The 19875-nt window shown below is 38.0% G+C and overlaps 1 long non-coding RNA gene across 1 annotated transcript in view; it reads left to right on the top strand.

The window, feature by feature from the left end:
- LOC135412121 (uncharacterized) overlaps positions 1-17698 on the top strand; it is a 47967-nt gene extending 30269 nt beyond the window's left edge. The window contains exon 3 of the long non-coding RNA XR_010429507.1: positions 17097-17698. This is a non-coding gene — a long non-coding RNA (uncharacterized LOC135412121). The remainder of the gene's footprint in view (positions 1-17096) is intronic.
- The last annotated feature ends 2177 nt before the right edge of the window (positions 17699-19875 follow it).

The raw sequence follows: 19875 nt of genomic DNA, 5'->3' as shown, positions 1-19875 counted from the left end.
CCAGTGAAAAGATAAGAGTGCAGTTTTAGACTACTGTACAGAGTACTTTGTGCTGACAAACAGGTGTACCTTCATGTTCCAGCAGGACACATAAATTGTTTTACAAGTTCTCTGCCTTATTAGAAGTACTGTGCAAGCTAAGAAGGATCATATAAAACATATTTATTTATTATAATTAGCATAACAGGTAAATATTGTAGAATTTAAAGCTCACTTGTCTAGACAAAGTTTCTCAATTTATCTTCCAAATTCTTTACTCTCACAGTGTTATGGAACAGATATAGATTGCAAGATGTGAGGGGAGGAAAGCTTTTGGTTTTGCATGTATAACTATTGCTCTCATTAGGTTTCAATGTGGAATCACTAGGCTTTGTTTGGCTGAATACTTCTGATATTTTCCTTCTCATTTGAATGGAGATATGGTCAGACTTCAGTGACTGCATACACTGCAGTAGAGGCAAAATAATTCCTTCTTCAATCTGCAGATTTCCGGAGGCAGCAAGGCAAGTAGAAACGTTTTTCTTTCCTATTCTTGATCAGACTTTTTATCAGCCATGTGGAACCACTTTTGTTTGCTCAGCCATAGTTAGACTGAGGAACAGTTTAATAAGATCCATGTGTCAGAAGGATTCTTAAGGCAAATACTGGAGACTTTTCTCATTCCATGTTGGAACACAATATAAAGCCTGCACATATATATCTGCATATACATACATGTATATGTGTTTGCCTGTATACTTGTTTGTAGATAAGCTTTTTTTTTTTTAGTTGTTTAAAGGTTTTTCCTCACAAAATTCAAGACTTTAAAATTTCATAATATTGCAGCTAAATACCACTGCAGTTTCTAGTTGTCTTCTTGAAAGTACTAAAGTTAGATACTTAGTCTAAACTATGTGGTATGGGTAAAATTAAATATTTTTCTGTTTGATGAGGAGATAATCAAGGACATATCATTATTGTATTTAGGGATGGATTGGATACAATAGCATTGTGGAAGTGTAAGAGAATGAGTGTTTCAAGAGTAAATGTGGCTTTAAGGTACGAAACACTAATCCATTTTGCTGAATTTATCCTAGGGTAAAAAGTCAAGACCTATAACTATTTTTCTATGTCTCTGCAGTTCAGAAAAGAGATGAAATGAAATAGGAACAGAATAATAAAGCTAACTGGGTGTGGGTTTTTTTACAAAAAAGAATCCTCTCAGTATTATTTCCAGAATTTTTCAGGACTGTTTCTATGTATAGGACTAGTTTTGTGTTGTTGTAACAGCTTCTCAGTGGCATCAGCCCAGCAAAGGACTGTATAATGAAGAGAAGAACGAGGCCCATTGTTCTTAACAGGAAGACAGTTTTTTGATTTATATGATCAGAGTAATTGAGTGATTGTCTTGTTTCATCTCTGCAAGAGAGGACACAGCTGGAGATAGAGGGATGCATTGACAGCGTGTTGCTACCTTGGTACCAAGGCTAAGAATGAGTTTACTAACAGGACTAGCATAGACAATAGTCCTAAATAAAGTCAGTTTCTAGGACAATATTGCAAGTCAATCCATGGTGAGGAAGTTCATCAGTGCTCATTGTGTCACATCCAAATGTGAAAAACAGTAGCTTTGAAAGCTAAGTCAATCCATGATTTTCTGAACAAGGAACTATTTCATAACTGAAAGAGGAATAAGAAAAGTGAGCGGGAGAGAAGGCAATTTACTGCTGTAGGTGTAGAGGTAATGGAATTGCTATTTGTTGAGAACTGATCATTTCCTCTTCAGTGGATCTACTTCCATACTGACCTACCTTAAAATCTAAGTGATAGCTGTGCACTGTGTGCTACCTTGGGATTAGAACTTATTCTCTCTGACTTTTATGTATTTCAACTCCTTTTCACAGTCTGGCAAGTAAAACAGTTCAATTTTAGACTAATTGACTCAGTTGCTTCACTGAAAGGAGCTAAGGGTAAGAGTTTTTCCATGACTCTACTCTCCTTATTTTACTTACTCCAGAGTCTTTCTTGGTCACTTCTCTGGAAATGAGATCAGCAACCAAATTAGAATTTAATATCATTCTTTAATTAAACTTTGAAAAACGGAGGAGGGAAATGCTTCTTGAAAGATCAAGGGAGTGGTATTTTTCTTCTGTGGGACTGAAGGAACTTGATTTCTAGATAAACTTTATTTTTGAATATTTCATTCTTTCTACAGCTGTAGGCAAGACTGTACATTTATATTGTGTGTTCCCTGGATTGAATCCTACAATACAAAAAAGTTTCAAATGACATCTCATGCAGAGTAATGCAAAACCAACTGAATAGGGTCCTTAATATGCTTGAAAGCAGCCAGTTTAGATCAACAATAGAGTGAGCCTGTTTGGCTGATATTTAAGAGTTGAAAATAAGGTCTTCACAAGTGTTCTGTTTGCAGCAACATATCTCCCGGCTCTAAACCTCCACGGTGACTGAAGTGCGTTGCATTCCCGTTTCTGTCTAGCACAATATGTAGCAATCTCAAAGTCCAGGATCTGCAGTTCAAGGCCATCCTGTGATGAGTCAGGAAACTCTGGGCAGTCCTCCCGCTACTAAATTTGTATCTTCTTAAAGGAACTGAGGTTTTCAATTTTAACTTTCTCAGTCATCCTACCATGCAGTTGGAAATGCTACAGGGCCCTGCTGGTGTCAAGAGATTCTGGCCTTCCTTTTCAACACATTGAATGCTTCAGACTATCTTTGGTTTTCTGAAACTAGATGATCTCATGGTCCCCAATTTTCAGGGACCACCCAGACTGTTGCTCAGAATCAGTCTCCAACAGTTCATTCTTCCCAAAGCAGTTCTTACGCCCTGGAATCTCCCTTTATACAGAGTTCAGAAAATTATTAGTTTTCAATTTTAGCTGGAGCATGCCCTTCTACATCCCCTCGCCCCCAAATGTCAGTATTTCCTGTGGAAATCAAATTTTGACTTTCAACCAGGCTTTAACAAAGAATCTAGCTGCCACAAAACTTGGTCATAGTAAACTGCAAGCCAAACTGTGGAAACTCTTCATGCCAGTGCTCAAAGCAACCCAAACCACAATCATCCTGCCTAGAAATTAATCAAAACAGCAAAGACAAGACTGAATATAATTTTCAGCTAGAGTTTTACCCGCCTTCTGGAAATGAAACACACATTGGAACCAAATGTTGTTTAAACCAAATGAGTGATTATAGCAGGCGGTAAGACATGAGACATGTTCACTCATTAGTGATCTACTGGAATGTATTTGTGGCTTGGACATCCTCTTGACTCCTGAGAATCTTTCTCCTGTTGCATTTCCCACTATCGTCTCTTTTTTCCTTCTTAGCAGAAGAGCCACAGACATTTCAGGTATGTGGCCCTTTAAATGGGCTAAACTGATTTTCTCTGGCGCAAATAGATAAAGTGTTAAGCCAAATTAATAACTAAGAAGTTTGCCTATCTCTTCCTTCTGACTGATAAGTGTATTAAATCACATTAAGAATCTATATTAGAATATTCTGTCTACTGGTTACTTGATGGGGGAAAAAAATCTGCTAAAGTCCACTCAATTATACTGAAAACCACCTTCTTTTGCACATATTTTTTTTTGTCACAGAGTCACAGAATAGTTAGGGTTGGAAGGGACCTCTGGAGATCATTTAGTCCAAACCCTACCAAGGTAGGGTCGTCTAGAACAGGTCACACAGGAATGTGTCCAGGTGGGTTTTGAATGTCTCCAGAGAAAGAGAGTTCATGACCTCCCTTACATAAGGCGTCCCTCTTAGGAAGTCCTGCTACTGTCTCCTGAGGTGTAGCTAATTTGAATTTGCATTTCACAGAGAAAAATATTCTGTGTGTTCAGCTAAGACAAAATCTCATTACTATGGTCTAGAATTTTCCTTAAAGGATGGCAGGTAGTCTTGTAAGAAGAAACCTATGGCAAACTAGGCAAAATTGGATAATGCTTTAATAGTTAAGCAAACCAACAGTGAACACAGCACTAGATGACAAGAGCTTTATGATCCTGCAGTTGGGAATGATACCTCTTATTTTCAATTACCATCTTGTAATCCCAAGGAAAGGCAGTTCAATTATATGTTTGTAATTTGGGAAAGTGAGTGGCCACTCACAATGTATTAGGGAAGTTTCCTAATGTATTTAGCTTTTGTTGCTATCTGCATATTTTCATACAGTCAGATCAGTTAAGAATTTGTTTTGCTGTTAGAAAAAACCCCAAATCTCCATCCTGTCTCATAGCAAAAATTGGATAGACCTGAAATGCTTTGCCGAAAGGTGAATTTAAAATAAAATAAAATAAAACAAAGAAAAACCACCCCAAAACAAAATAAAATCTCAAAAATGTGTTTAGATTTTTTCCATATAAAATTCAATGCTTTTTTTTTTCTTCAGAATTTCAAGAAACAAATCCAGTCATTCAGCAATTCTGTGGTAAAACCAAATCTTTTCATTGCAGGTTGAAATAAATTTTGATGTGTAAAAAACATTTATTATAAACATCTGCTTACAGAAAAAGCCCTTGTTTGAGGTTTTGTACTCAGAAGTCACCAGGAACAACTGAAAAGTGAGTCCAGTGAATATTTGGTCTTTGGCAGCTTAACACTCCTTTAGTAAAAGAAACTTCACTAGTGTTATATCACTTTCTATATTTCTGTATAAATGAAACACAGAAGAGGTCTGCTGTTTGCCATGCATTTTCTCTAAATGACTCAAACATGGATTTCCGTTACCATAAATCCATATATATATAGGAATACAATTCACATATGACTTCATTTTACCACTGTCCCAAATCCAATCCCAGAATTTAATATAAATAAATGTTCATTGTGAACTCTTTCAGAGATATCTTTTTTCATTTGTTTCTCATTAAAGCTAGTACTGTAAATTCAACATTCATAAATTGTATATTTTTATCAAGAAAGTTTTACAGAAAATTAATAAATTAAAAGAGACAGTTTGACTTGAAAAGAAAAAGTTTAATTTTTATCAAAATTTTATAACGTAAGGAGCAGAGCACAGTCTGTCCATTTTCCCATCCTCACTCCCACATGGGAGAAATTTTGAAACTTCATAAAAGAAAAAAATTGGAAAAGGGATAAATAGTTCTTAATATATTTCCCATTCATAGGGTTAATGGTCTAACAAAAAAACCTCCTGGAATATAAAACTGCATTTAGTTATTTTAAACCTCAGTTGCAATTTTTGTAATTAAGAAAAACCCACAGTTATAGTAATATTTTTGTAAAAATAAATAATTATTTCTGAACAATTAACGGCTTGGTGTATTTGGGTTTTCAGTTGTGATTTGGTAAAGACATTCTAACAAGGTCTTTTGGTGTCCTTATCTCTTGAGAAAAGGTATAGGACAGTTCATTACATTTTTTGCCCTCAACTACTACACGCTCAGCAAAGGAAAATTGATATGGAATACACAGCAACAAAATCAAAGTGGGGTATGCATCTTTTTGACTGACTAGGAGGTCTCACCTGCAGGAAGCAAATGTATGTGTTAGGTAGAGCAAAATTCTTGGCTCTACAATTCTTGATTAGGGTGGACGGCACATTCTTCAAATGCTCTTGGAGATCTCTGATGTCTTTTTGGCTCTCCAGATCCAGACAAGTTAAGGAAACTCAACTAATCGCCCACCAAACTCACAAGTGTCCTCCTCAGGTCCAAAGGTGGTAGGAAAGCTACAGCCAATATGGATACTTCAGAAATCATTCTGTGCCCCTTTGTCAGTGCTACTACTGTGGTGAAGGGTCCTTTGCCATGAGTTACCTTAAAATATTCTTTATCTATTTCCTCAAGAATTGGACCTGTCTGCTGAAAGTTGCTCTGTGTGAGCCCTTTTTTCATTTTTGTTAGAGCAGCATCATCTTCTGCAGTGGTTCCCATTTTATGTATTTGAATGCACTTCAGAAGATCACTCCCATCACTAACTGCTTAGACTGGACTCATACTTCACATGGCAGGAGTTACACTGGTAAAAACAAATCCTGCCAAGGTCAAATCATGTACAGCTGGTTTTGCTGTGAACATCACCACTCTCTTTCCCTCTTGGTGTGGCTGACTTTGGCTCTAGTTGTTGCTGATGTAATCACTTAGCAGGTGGAATGAAAAGGCTTGCTTACAAGAGAGTTAAGGTAAATTAATCATATACAGTTTCATGGAGAGAGAAAAAAAAAGATAGTTTATAGTTGGAACAAATATCTCCCATTCATTCTAAGCTGTTGTGAACATTTTATCTCTTAATAATCAGTATTTGAAGGGGAAATTCAGTATGCTAGTTAATAACAGCAGTTGATAGTAGTCATTATAGTAATTCCACAAAACTTCAATGAAGTTCTTCTGTCTTGGCCAGTTGTCAAATTTGTTTTTCATATTTTGAGGTATAATTTGATGAATGCAAAAAGCAGTATTTAAAACAAAACAAAACAAAAATTGTAAATGGGAGGCCAGAAACAATGTAGAAACCTACATAAACAATGTTCTAACACTTCTGAGAGCATAGAGTTAGGCTTTTATGTTTTAACATTTTGATATGAATTGTTGCTGACCCAAGTGATTATTCAAAATTTGGTGCAGGGCCAATTGCAGTTAGGCTGAGCAACTGGTGATAGATGCTCTCCAGTTTATTTGCAAAAGACATACAAAATTCCATTTCCCTTATATCAAGAATCCAACATCAGACAGTTTATTTGCTCACAGCTTCAAGTTCCTCCAGCAGTATCAGAGAAAGCATATCCATATCTGTCTCCTGGTTTTTCTTATGGCTATGCTTCCAGTCCTTAATCTGGTGGTCTATTTGGCATTCTACTCCTCTTCTCCAGCTTCCCTCATCTTTCATCTCTTCACATAAACATACAAAACTCCATTAAAAGAATAAAAAGGCTATAAAGCTCTTTCATTCAGATATAAACTGAACAAGTCTTTTTTTACACTGCATGGCAATGTATTCTAATGTTTGGCATATGTGTCTATGACAATTTGAAGAACTCCTAATTCTTTTTTCTTGTTACTCATTACACTCATCAAGTTTTTTGTGATTTGATATCAAGCACAGCAGATGTGCCATGTGGTTCTTCTTAATGAGCTATATGCAAACATAAGTACAAACTGCCTCTGAGTGTTCATGGAGTGGGCTGGGTATTGTCTCTAGCAATAAGCAGCAGTTAAACTGAAGTAGAAATACTTTATCTAAACTTGTGATCAGGACAAAATATCAAAACTTGTCATCAGGACAATACCTCTTTCTTTCATCTAATGCAAAAAGATATTGATTTCCCTTCATTCAGTGCTCTGTCTTTACCTCTAGTGTGATGAATTTGATGCTAACTCAGCTGAACTGGTTTATCAGTTGGAAACAAATCCTTACTCAGCAGATACCTCTTCTGGTTTTGATTTGCAAATCTACTGCTGCCTTGAAAGAAGACACAGAAACTGAGAAAGTAAGCTCCCTGGGCAAAAGCATCTAGCTTGAGCAACATGCAGTTGTTCTGAATAGAGAATTTAAGGGGTTATGACTTTGCACCAAGATAAGAGTCTTTTTTCTTTTAGGGCCTGGAGGAGGCTGTGTGAGTTAGCTGAGAACTTGAAATAACTTTATTCTAACTGAAATGATGATTTGATGTTTTCCTAAAATCCCAAAACAATTAATCATGAGCTCTTCATAAGATTTTATAGACATCATTGGATGTGGTTATGTACACATAGAAGAAATATTATGTTAATTCTGCTGGTTTACAGTGTCCAGTTCTGATTTAAAGGAGACAGACTTCAAGCCAACTGCTGATGTTATTTTCTCCTTGTCAAAAGTGATCTCTTTACTTTTACATTTGCACATATTTAAGTTTTAACTCAACCCAGATTTGCATCACTTTCCAACTTAAATGCCTTCTTTAGTGGCAGTGTAATTTTTAGCCTTTAATATATGTTTATATCTTTCTATATAGACACACACACATTGAGCACAATTGTATGAGTATTTATATGCACATTTAAACATGCATTTTACAAAGGCACGCAATACAGAGAGAACACTTTCATTATCAATATCCACTTCTAGAACCTAAATTTAGGTGTAAATGAAAGTAAGTAGACATAACTCTGTTTCACTGGCAGTTAATGCTTACATATGCACCAGAATCTCTGTGCATAAGGTCGCTATCGTTGGTCCAATAGTAATTTACCACTGGTATGAGTCCCTTTGAGGCCATCAAGTCCAAACTCCCACTCAGAGAAGGTCCATTAGATCACTAACAAAGTAGTAAAAAAAAAATAAATCGTAATTTCCAAAACTTGAAACTGAAGTCTTTAAACTCTAAGTTGTGTGTTCTCTTGATAGAAACTGCTACAACAGGAACTGTTCTTTTAACAGGAATTAAAACTTAATCTCTTTAGTACTCTAAATCACAGATTAAAAAGGCCAGTGACCAATGTAAATACTTCTGTCAGATTATTCTAATCGAAAAACACTTACTGCTGTTTTATTACAAGCTACATTTAAAAATCCATATTAATAGCATCTTTAGGGCATGTTTCAAAACCTTAATTTATTCAACTACATCAAAGAAAAATAAATAACATTTTTGGCTTTAATTTTCTATTGTTTGGCACATAATAATGGAAGGATGCATGAGATGCTAACAACCAACTAAAGAAATCAAGAGATAAAATATTCAGAATAAATTGCTATTCTGTAGCTTACTATTTATCTTTTTCTAGAACAACACAGCTTATTCTTTTAGTTGTGCAGAAAGCAGCTTTGGAAATAAAAGCCACTATCTCAGCGAGAAGTTTCTGCACACATAGGCCACATTCCACTGCAGTGTTACCTATGTCTTCATGCTGCTGCTCTCTTGATCACTTATGTCATTTTCAAAGGAAACATCGATTTCCAAGGACTAAATAAAGTAAACACTTCAGACCATTCTAAGATTTATAAAAAAAAAAAAGAAGAAGATGACAAAGAAAAGCTGATGCTCCTATTTTTTGCCTTCTGTCTGGGCTTTTAACACTTAATCTGGTCATGTCCTTGGCATTGTCTTGCTCTTCAGCCCTTCTATTCTGTCTTTACAGACACAAGAACCTGTGCAAGATTCAGGAAAAACCCACTGAACACTTTTATTTATAAAGAGAACACTAATATACAGCTGATGACCGTATGGACCTCAGTGGTTTGAGGTGGATTTTTGGATGATATCTTACTTGCCCACTTCAGTGTGGATGTTCCTTTTAAGATTTCTTAAAGAGAATTGATCTTAAACAAACAAGTCCCTTGAGAACAAGGCTTTTTTTTGAACTGGACATTCATACTAGCAATCACCAATTATGTTTCTCAACAAATGCTTGAAGCAAGGACCAAGTATAAAAATAGGGTGGGGTTTTCCTTATTATTTTTTGACAGTCCTCCTTTCCTGGCTGTTGGATCACAAAACCAGAAATGTCAAAGTGCTGGTTAATAGACCGACAATTTTTTTGTAGAATGTGATACATTTTTTATTCCCTTTAATCAGTTAAAAAACTGCCCTTTTCCAAGACAGATAAAATCCTGAAAGACACTCTTATGAAAGAAACATGAGCTGCCTAGATGAACATATTTTTATGCCCTTCATAATTACTTGAAGCAAGAATCTTGGCCCAGATTGTCCTGCCTAAATCTGCAAATAAAGAAAATTTTCAGTGTAAAACCTCTTTCTGAAAGGAGCAATGAGGGAGACGGAGTCTTGACACTGTCTGTATTATTAGGTAGTGCACCATCTTGCACTTCTGCTCACAAGATTGTCAGAAACCTGCAGTGGTTGTCCAGAGCTTCTTACAGGGTAAGGAGGAAAGATAGAGAAGAATGAAGAGAGAAATGAGTTATCTGTGATCAAAGGGAAGGAAAGATCACGTTTTCCTCATGTCTCTCCATCACCGTGAAGCATGGCAGGAGAAAGATCTCAGATACTAATTTAGTTTCCATTTCTGTAGAATATATTAAAGGTTGCAAAGAAGCTGTATTTATCCCTCCTAAAGCTCTGTGAGACTGACTAGTCTGTAATCACATAGGAAGCCTGCCACAAAACATAATTTGAACTTATGCCTTTTGGTTTCTACTTCAACTATTGGCTTTTGCGTTTTTTTCTCTTTTTCTGCAGGGCTCCATGGGGGCAAGGAAGAGGGATCAGTTGATGGTTTGGGACTGTAGAGGGGCAGACAGAGTCAGCTGGAGACAAATATGTCTGTATCAGCTTTGCATTTGATCAAGTCTCAGATCTACTATAACTTTAGATTGTTGGGGCAAGTCTACTTCTCCACAGTAGACCACCACTGACAATGGAGTTAGCTGGTTCACAAAAAAAGATATTCTAAGCTAAGATATTTAGAGTGTACTTTGTGAAACTCGGTGTCTTTTGTTCCCTTTCAGGACCAGTGTATAGTCTTCAGTTGTTTTTGTTTAAGTTAACAACTGGAAGAAACGCCCTTCCTCTGAGATCATTGATGGCTTACAAACTTTGCCATGATGTTCTAACTTTCCCCTTCAGAGCAGTATTTACTGCGCCAGCAGTCAAGCTGAGTGCGGTAATTTCATTATAACTCTATCAAATGTGAATCGTCACAGTCCAAACATAAAAAGAATCTTGGTATACTTAAAAAAACCAGTTCTAAATAACTACAATCAGACTCATAAGGAATAGAAAACTTACTTGGAAATATTTTGATTTGATTTTCACACCAGATAAAAGGTCCTTCCTTTGATAGTCCCGAGCATAAACAGTCAATAAAGGCTTTGTGAAAAATATCTTATTTATAGTGACTAGAATATTTTTTATTGCATCAGTAATGTCATACATCATCCTGACATTTATCAGTCATTTAATCTAGGTAAACTTATTATGTCTGATGTAATGCCACTGAGATAAGTCTGTTGTATGCTTGTTTTGCTATTTCTAGCATGGATAGGGTTTAGAACTATGTTAATTAGAGGTAGGAACACTTTTTTTTACTAATTAGCCCACTATTATTTTGAAACCAAGAACTGTATTCTCATTGCACAACTTCCCGAGGATATTCTTCTATTGTTTAGAGGAAAAAGTTATAGAAAACTACTTATGACTCAAATCTCTTCTATTTCACTGTGACATATGGCATATACTCATATTGCTTTCTCAGTTTCAGAAAAAAATATCTAGATTTTTTCTCTTGTCTGATACTGAATGTCCCATGAAATTTCAGAATTAAATGGCAAACATGAAGTGTACTCCTCAATGTTCTAAAATAATACAAAATCCTTCATGTCTGATGCAGGAAGTATTCAATCAGGTGAATTATCCTCTGTGAAGATCAATTTATAAATACAGTGTTGCCAGACTCAGGAGACATTATTATTCTTTTAGTTTTCCTGATGCTCAACTCACATAACCCATCTCATCCAGTCACACAGATTCATAGAATAATTTAGGCCAAAAGAGACCTCTGGAGGTCATCTGGTCTAGTATTCTGCTTAAACTAGTATCTTGCTTAAACTTCTAGTATCCTGCTTAAACAGGATACTAGAAGTTTGAAGCTTGCTTCAAATTTCTCATGGTCATATTCAATCAAGTTTGGAATATCACTATAAATGGGGAACATAAACCTTCTTTAGTCACCTGTTCCAGCATTTGATTACTTTAATGGTGGAAAAAAAAGTTCCCAGGAAGAGTGGCTGAAGATTCAGAACATGAATGAAAACTTTCAGAACAGTATCAATTGTTTTAGAGATGGAAAGAGACTGAGACAGACTCTGCGAGGTGAGTTACGGCTTGGGTTTTTTTGCAGTTATTCTGTTCTACTGCTGGATGCTTAGTAAAAGTAGAAAGTTCAGTTTTCAGTTTACAACTTGACCTAGAGTGCTTGAAACAACAACCCAGCACACACAAAAATCTCCAAACTCACATTTTATAAGTGCTTGGAATAAGAGAACTGCTCCATGACCTGAAATCAAAGTGTGGAAAGGTGGTCTCTGATCAGCCAAACAATGCCAGGTTTGAAAGGGCTTGACTGTCACTGAGACCCCTGAGACGGGGAATTTGGGTGAGACCCCTTTATTCCCACATCTCTATATTTTTATTGCTGCTTTAGTTACTGAGTTTCTGTTTTTTCACCTATGGCTGTTCCCGTTCCTGTGTCACCTTGTGAAGGCAACAGACATCAAAATAAAAGTAATCCTTCTTTTTTTTGCTCCTGTGCTCTTACTGTTATTCCAATCTCCCTGTTGTCATGCAGTAACTGATTTCAGGATCATGTCCCTGCCCATGCAGAGTTAATCACCTGTGTTTGGCACTTTTTATCCTTTTCTGTGGAAGGACAACATAATCCAGTAGGATTTTTTATACTTTGTGATGACTAATCACATATAGTGATAATATACTCATAGCCAATCTGGCTTTTTTTGAGAGACTATTTGCAGAGAGGCAAGAGGTTCTAGCCTCGGGCACGCTGATCACATTTGTAATGACAATTTAAGATTTTTTTTACGTCTGTTCTATGCAGTAATGCCTAGTAGTCAGAGGAAGGAATAGACACTCAGAGAAGACATAGTTTATCCTTCTCCCATCCCAGCTCACCATGACAGACCCTGCAGTCTGTCTCAACTTTGTAGAATCTTCTTGGCATCCATAGCTACTTCCTTCCCATCCTGACAGCATTTACTGAGAGTGCATAACAGACCCAAGTTAGCATAAAGTCATTTTTTATTGTTTTATGACGTTCCCTAAATCTGTATAATCCCTTACGCTATAAATTAATGAGTAGAACCCTATTTACCTATCTATGCTAATAATGTTGCTTTACATTACAATGGACATACTAGACATTAACTGTATCCACAGCAAAATGATAAAGTACAGCATCAGACTGTCTTTCAGGATGAAGAGTGTCTTCTGCCTAAAATGAAACCAGAAACTGTAAGCAAACAAAGGCAAAGAGGCTTCTCTTCTGTTAATTGAATTAGGAAAGGACAGGGTTAATATTTTGCCCTTCAGGTACTAAATGTGCTCCTTGAGTACTTCCTCTGATGACCTAAACACAGGCTACAATAGCCCTCATAGTTTCCTATCTTAAATAACTAGCAGCTCGACTGTGATTTTATCTTCTTTTTACTGAGACAGTTATATGAGAGAGCTGACCTTCAACTAACTGCCTGTTTCCTCTGCACAGGGTACACAGGACATGAGAGCTTGTTTCAATTAGGCATGTAAGTAGAGGCCTTGATCGCCACAAGTGATAGTATTTTTTCAGCTCACATGTTACAGTAACTTTGTGGTCCACTTCTTACAACAGGGGAGTCCATGACTCATTTCTACCTTGCCAGTGTACATACAAAGACTGATAGAGGAAAAATATCACCATGCTCACCAGTGTGGCCAGAAAAAAACACAATTGTCATTACAGCTCTTCAGCATCTCAGGCTGTATTTTTATTTAGCTATTTAAAATAATTAGTGCACAAATGGAACGGTTAAAAATGACATGCCAGTTGACAATGCAGTCAACAAGTTGATGCCCAAGTGGAGAGCAATATGAGTGGTATTCCTCAGGGGTCAGTACTGGGACAAGTGCTGTTTAGCATCTTTTTCAGTGACATGGATAGTTGGATCAAGTACACCCTCAGCAAGTTTGCCAAAACTGTGTAGTGTGGTTGACATGATGGAGGGAAGGCATGCTCAGAGGGACCTTTAGAGGCTTGAGAGGTGAGCCTGTTCAAAAAGGCCAAGTGGAAGGTTCTGCACCTGGGTTGATGCAATCCCAAGCACAAACACAAGATGGGTGCAGAATAGATGGAGAGCAGACCTGAGGGGAAAAACTTGGGCTGATGAGAAGCTCAGTTTAACCTGGATATGTGCATTTGTGGCCCAGAAGTCCAACTGTACCTTGGGCTGCATCAAAAGCAGTGTGGGCAGCAGGTCAAGAGAGGTGTTTCTTGCCCCTCTATTCTGTTATCGTGAGACTCCAGTTGGAGTATAGTGTCCAGCTCTGGGGCTTCCAACATAAGAAGGATGTAAACCTGTTGAAGAGAGTCCAGAGGAGGCCATGAAGATTATCACAGACCTGGAGCACCTTCGCTATGAAGACAGGCTGAGAGAGTTGGACTTGTTAACCTGGCTAAGAGAAGGATCTGGGGAACCTTATACCACCTTCCAGTACCTAAAGGGGCTACAAGAAAGTTGGAGAGGGACTTTCTACAAGGAAGTGCAGTGATAGGACAAGAGAAAATTGCTTTAAGCTGGAAGAAGGTAGGTTTTGACTCGATACTAGGAAGAAATTCTTTATTGTGAGGGTGATGAGGCTCATCACCTGGAACAGGTTCCCCAGAGAACTTATGGATGCCCCATTCCTGGAAGTGTTCAAGGCCAGGTTGGATGGGGCTCTTAGTAACTCAGTCTAGTGGAAGACCACGTCAGATGATCTTTAATGTCCCTTCCAACCCAAGCCATTCTGTGATTTTATTATTTTCTTTGAGAGAAGGAAAGATTAAAGCCTACAAACGACCATTGACCTCCAGCTGAGGGTTGATCAGGAGTTTCTGCACAGAATGAAAAAAGCATAGCCTGGAGACAATGCAGAATGGGATAGGGATTTTTTAGGTCCTAATATACACATAATTGAGTTAGTGTAAGGCAAGTAATGTTGCAGACAAGAACTGTGAACTCAAGACAACTCTCTATCAAGCAGATAGCTAGACTTAAAGGTTCACATCCACAACAAGCCTTTTGGGTTTGATGGCTTGCATTTTGGAACATCTAATTTCCCCCAAAGGTTGTGCAGACACAGGTTCCTAAGTCAGAATAAGAGGTCCCACCAGACAGATGCCTAAAAGTTAGCTAATACAGTGCTTGAAGTTTCAGTGCTTACTTTACTTTTATATTTGGTCTGCAGGACCTACTATACCTGTCTGGCTGGAAGGGCAATGACCAAATAAGTTAATCTTTGCATTGTGGCCTATAAAGTGGCTTCTGTGCTTTTGGAAAGAGCCCTTGGTAGATTTACCAGGTGGGGAACCAGAGGACAAATCTGACCCACAGCTGTTGTGATTAAATCACTTCTCAAGCAGGGAGCATGCATTATAAAGAAAAAATATTTTTAACTGTCTTCCAAATCGCCCCTTAATTCTGCTTCATTGATTTCTTAAGGTTGTTTTCCAAATGTTTGAGCTTGTTGACACAATGCTTTATGGTAGGTCTATGGGGAGTTAGGCAAGACAAAAAAAACTACATGAGCAGCAATTCATTAATCCTGTCATTATGGAATAAATCTTTAAGTCTGGCTTATTGAAGGGGAATGGTCATTCCTTACTGAATCATATATGTTGTTTTCATTGGTTCCATGATAATTTTTAACTACAGCGAAACCTTCCTTAAAGATACTTTTAAACATGGTGTTCCATAGCTTTCTAGTGTCTCTTAAAATAAGGCTTGACTTATTTTGTGTGAACTGTATGTTGTTGCAGTTAAGGTGAGAAGGGATTCACTTTATCTACTCATATTGCTCCATCTTACCAAAATGAAGACAGGCAGGTACTATAGTAACTCCAGCAACCTCTGACTACTCTGTCCTACAGGACTCAATAGATCAATATGAAAAAGGAAACTCATATGTGCTCTGAAGAAGCAATGTTTAATGGATGAAAAAGAACAAAAATTATGGAAGTTGCTGTATACATCTCGCATATAGCTTTTGCATAGGTTTTTAGGGTCAAAACTGGTTAATTTACAAGGGTTAGCTGAAAAATTAACTGACGTATCTATTATGAATTTCTTTAAAAGAAAATGTGCCAGAGCCACCAGGTTTTAATATTATTTAGTTTCTGGATGTGGTAGTTTGGTCTAGGCCTTCCTTGGTGACCAGTTTGTAACCAAGGAAGGGCTCAGATTTACCCAGTATTCCCTATGATTTTTACATAAGCCGGGCTATAAGAAGAAAGGAGGGAAGGCCTCTGCTCTCTTTCCTTCCAGCGGCTTGGAGGTGCAGGTTCCCTGCTGTTGGGTCTGCCGTGTTGGGGAGCGAGGCCTGGTTAGGCCTTGCCGACCTTGGGAGGCGGAGGTTACCGGCGATCGTTACAGAGCAACTCTCAGTTGTCCCAAGGAGAGTAATGAGATATTTCTTTGCTAACTCTTTTAGTTGCTAGGTATTGGGCTACTAATCGGGATATACATATATTTTATTTTGGTTTTGTTCCTTTTCCCTTCCCCCTTCCCTTTCCCTTGTGAAATTGTATATAACTGTAACATAAGTGTAAATATATTTATATTATATTTATATATATTGCTTTAGCTGTCTCTCTCTCGTTTCGGTTTTCTTGGTTGTTTTTTTCTTTCCCTCTTCTCCCTGCGGTTTGGGGGGGGGGGGGAACACAACTTCTTGTGGTAAGGTTTGGAGACTTGGCAGGGAGCCAGCTTCAAACCATATCACTGAAAAAAGGCAATCATAATGTTTCACTGTTACGTTGCTCCTTGTGTCATTCTATTTGTAATTTCTCAGGCTGATAGCATTCCTCGGTAGCAGCAAATATTAATATATTTCAATATCAGATACTAGCAATAAAATGATTTCACCTAGGGAGTTCTTCCTGGACTGACTTTTGCGTTTACTACTGCTGCACTGATGCAGGAGAAGCTGATGAGCCTTGACTTATAGAGTTCAGAACTTGAATCATGTTGCTTAATTTTAATTTGTCTGTTCAGTCCCATAATCAATGAAGAGGAAGAGAGCAGAGAGTTCTACTTCCAGAGAGCAATGATCCTATTTGCAGTTTGAATCAGGGTCTGGAAATGACCATGTCTTCTGACACTGCAGAAACCTGGGGTGATTAGACCTCTACTTTATGTTACTAGCTAAATGCTTGTACTGGGAAGCAATGAATACATGAAGCCTTATCAATAAGTGCTAGACAGTGCTCTATACAGGAGATTATTTGGAGAGTCTTTGAAGAAATAGCAGTAAAACAATATTATGAATGTTCAAAGCACTTTTGTGCTTCATCCATAATCATTGATCATATAGTACCAGCCCATTGCAGGATGTTGTATTTTTTCTGCGTTCTCTCACCAACCCTATTCACAGTCTTTTTCAGCATGATGCTCCAAAGGGCCACAGCAGACCTCGAGGACAAGGACGGTTATCTACATTCGATACCTTACTGATGGAAGCCTTTTCAACCTAAGGCGACTGAAGGCCCACACCAAGACCTTAAATCATCTTGTCCGGGAGCTGCTTTATGCTGATGACGCCGGCCTTGTCGCTCACACAGAAGCAGCTCTGAAGCGTTTAAAATCCTGCTTTGCAGAGGCTGCTGAGCTCTTTGGGCTGGAAGTCAGTTCAAAGAAAACAGAAGTTCTGTATCAACCTGCACCTCAGGAAGTCTTCCATCATCCCCATATCACCATTGGTGAATCAGTGCTCAAATCAGTCCAGTAGTTTAATTACCTAGGCAGCCTCATCTCCTCAGATGGTAAGATTGACGGGGAGATAGACAACAGGCTAGCAAAGGCCTTTGGAAAGCTTCATAAAAGAGTTTGGTGAAATAAACACTTGAAGAAAAGTACAGAGATCAGTGTTTACAGAGCCATTGTGCTGGCTACTCTCTTATATGGATCTGAATCACAGGTCATCTACCGCCACCACCTGTGTCTCCTAGAACGCTTCCATCAACGCTGTCTCCATAAAATCCTAAACATCCACTGGTCAGATTATGTAACTAATACGACTGTTCTAGAACAAGCAGCAGTCACAAGTATTGAGGCCATGTTGCTGAGAACACAGCTGCGATGGGCAGGACACGTCTCAAGGATGAAGGACCTCCGCCTCCCTAAGATCTTGCTCTATGGTGAACTTGCCACCGGCTGCTGCAAGAGAGGAGCACCAAAGAGAAGATACAAGGACTCCCTGAGACAACATCTCAGCCTCAGTCATATTGATCAACATAATTGGTCTACTCTGGCCTCCAATTGGGAGGTCTGGAGACGCACTATCTATAATGTTGCTGCTTCCTTTGAGAAAGCACGCAGGATCACTCTTGAGGAGAAAAGGCAACGCAGAATTGTGCCTTGCAGAATTTACCACCTAAGGAGTCTTTCTGCTGTGCCTTTTGCAATCGGATATGTCTGTCTCGTATTGGCCTTTTTAGCCACCAGCGGACTTGTGACAAACGTGGGTAGAGCCCTTCCCAAATCTTCGTTCGCGAAGCCCAGCCATGATATCACCGTTACTTCTGTTCCTGCTCTTTCAGATCAGTAAATGGCTAACACATATTTCTGTTTCTCTCTATCAAGTCTTCCAGACTTTTATTGTGCTATATGAATGCTGTTGTTCTGAGAGCTGGGATTTACTCATAACTTCACAAGCTAATGCCAAATGCATCAGCAAATATTGATGGAAAAACTGCATTTGCTTTTACAAAAGAACTAGCTGTGAGTAAAAAGCCTATTTTAGCCTCTTTCAGGGCAGCATCATATCAGCTGTAGCTAAACTGTGCCTTTTAAGCTTTCCTTGGATGCAGCGTGTCATCTTAAATACTGTATAGTGTGTATCACACACTTTTTCAACAACATTTTACCTTACAAATCCTTACAGTGGCAAAAAGTGATAATATAATGAGTCATAATGTGTTAGCAGGAAATTAGAGGATTCAAGAAGTATTTTCCTATCTTTGTAGGGCTGATTTATCATTATCTAACTAGTTTTTCTTTCTTTCATGAGAACTGTGGTTGAGTTATTTGGTCATATGATTTTTCCCACATTGCACACGTTATTGTGGTTTCCTTTTAACTCCACTTATCTTTATTCAAAAGAAAGCATGAAAGGAAGATAATAATTTAATGGGAGAATAGAAAGAATAAATGTGAGAAACAAAAGCAACAGAAAGACTACCTAGTCTTATGAATTCAACTTACTTGAATGTATCTGTAAACAAGCATTGTTTCTATATCCCCAGATTGTCCACTGATAATCTTGCCAGCAAATAGGTAGGGCTGCAGTATCACTAGCATGGACTCAGATTAGTTACTGCAGTATATTTATTCCTTTCATTTCCATATGCTGTAGATTATATCCACTAAATTCAAACTGGGAAGGTAGCAGGAGATCTCTTACAACTAAGAGATGTAATTATGCTAGTAAAATGTAGGTGTAAGCCTGGGCTTGAACCGGACAGTGACTTTCAGAAGGGAATGGGCAGCAGTGTTGTTTTGTTCCATTCTTAGGTGTTTGGTATCATACCATATCAAAGGGCAGGGTGAGACAGTCCTGGGGAGAGGCCTTTGCACTAAGCCCCGCTGGAAGCTCCTATAGGTAACACAGCACAGAATTTGCCATAGGACACAGCAGTGCTTTCAGATGTCTCATGCAGATAAACAGGATTGGTGTGAGATCAGCTGGTAGCTGGTAACAGATCAGCTCTGAATACCCACTGATAAATCTCACTGTGGTGATACCCTGTCAAGAATGTGAGGTGTGGATTGGTTTTGTTTTGGGGTGTGTGTGTTGGGGGGGAAGGGCTAATTCTTTTCCTTAGAGCTATCCTTTGCTTTAAATTCAGTTTGGCATGTTGTTTCTCACAAATTTTCCAGAATTCATATTAACACTGGAGGCTGTATTATCACATACCTAATGTGATTAATGTGTATATGAAAATAAGCTTTCCCATAAGTGAAGAAAAGTAAAACTAAGCTTACCATGGCCATTTGTGATTACAAAGACTACATCCATCTTATTCTGGAAATCAATGTAATTTCACGGTCAAATAAAAGTTAGTGTGTGCGTGCATCACATTTAACAAAGGTAATATGAAAATCACTTTGTCATACCTACAGTGAACCAGTGTTATGATTGTCAAAATCAATATGCATGCTACA

The sequence above is a fragment of the Pseudopipra pipra genome, chromosome 3 (assembly GCF_036250125.1).
Source record: "Pseudopipra pipra isolate bDixPip1 chromosome 3, bDixPip1.hap1, whole genome shotgun sequence".
NCBI classification, from domain to species: Eukaryota; Metazoa; Chordata; class Aves; order Passeriformes; family Pipridae; genus Pseudopipra; species Pseudopipra pipra.
The sequence above is the reverse complement of the archived record's forward strand: the minus strand, read 5'-3'. Positions and strand labels throughout refer to the sequence as shown.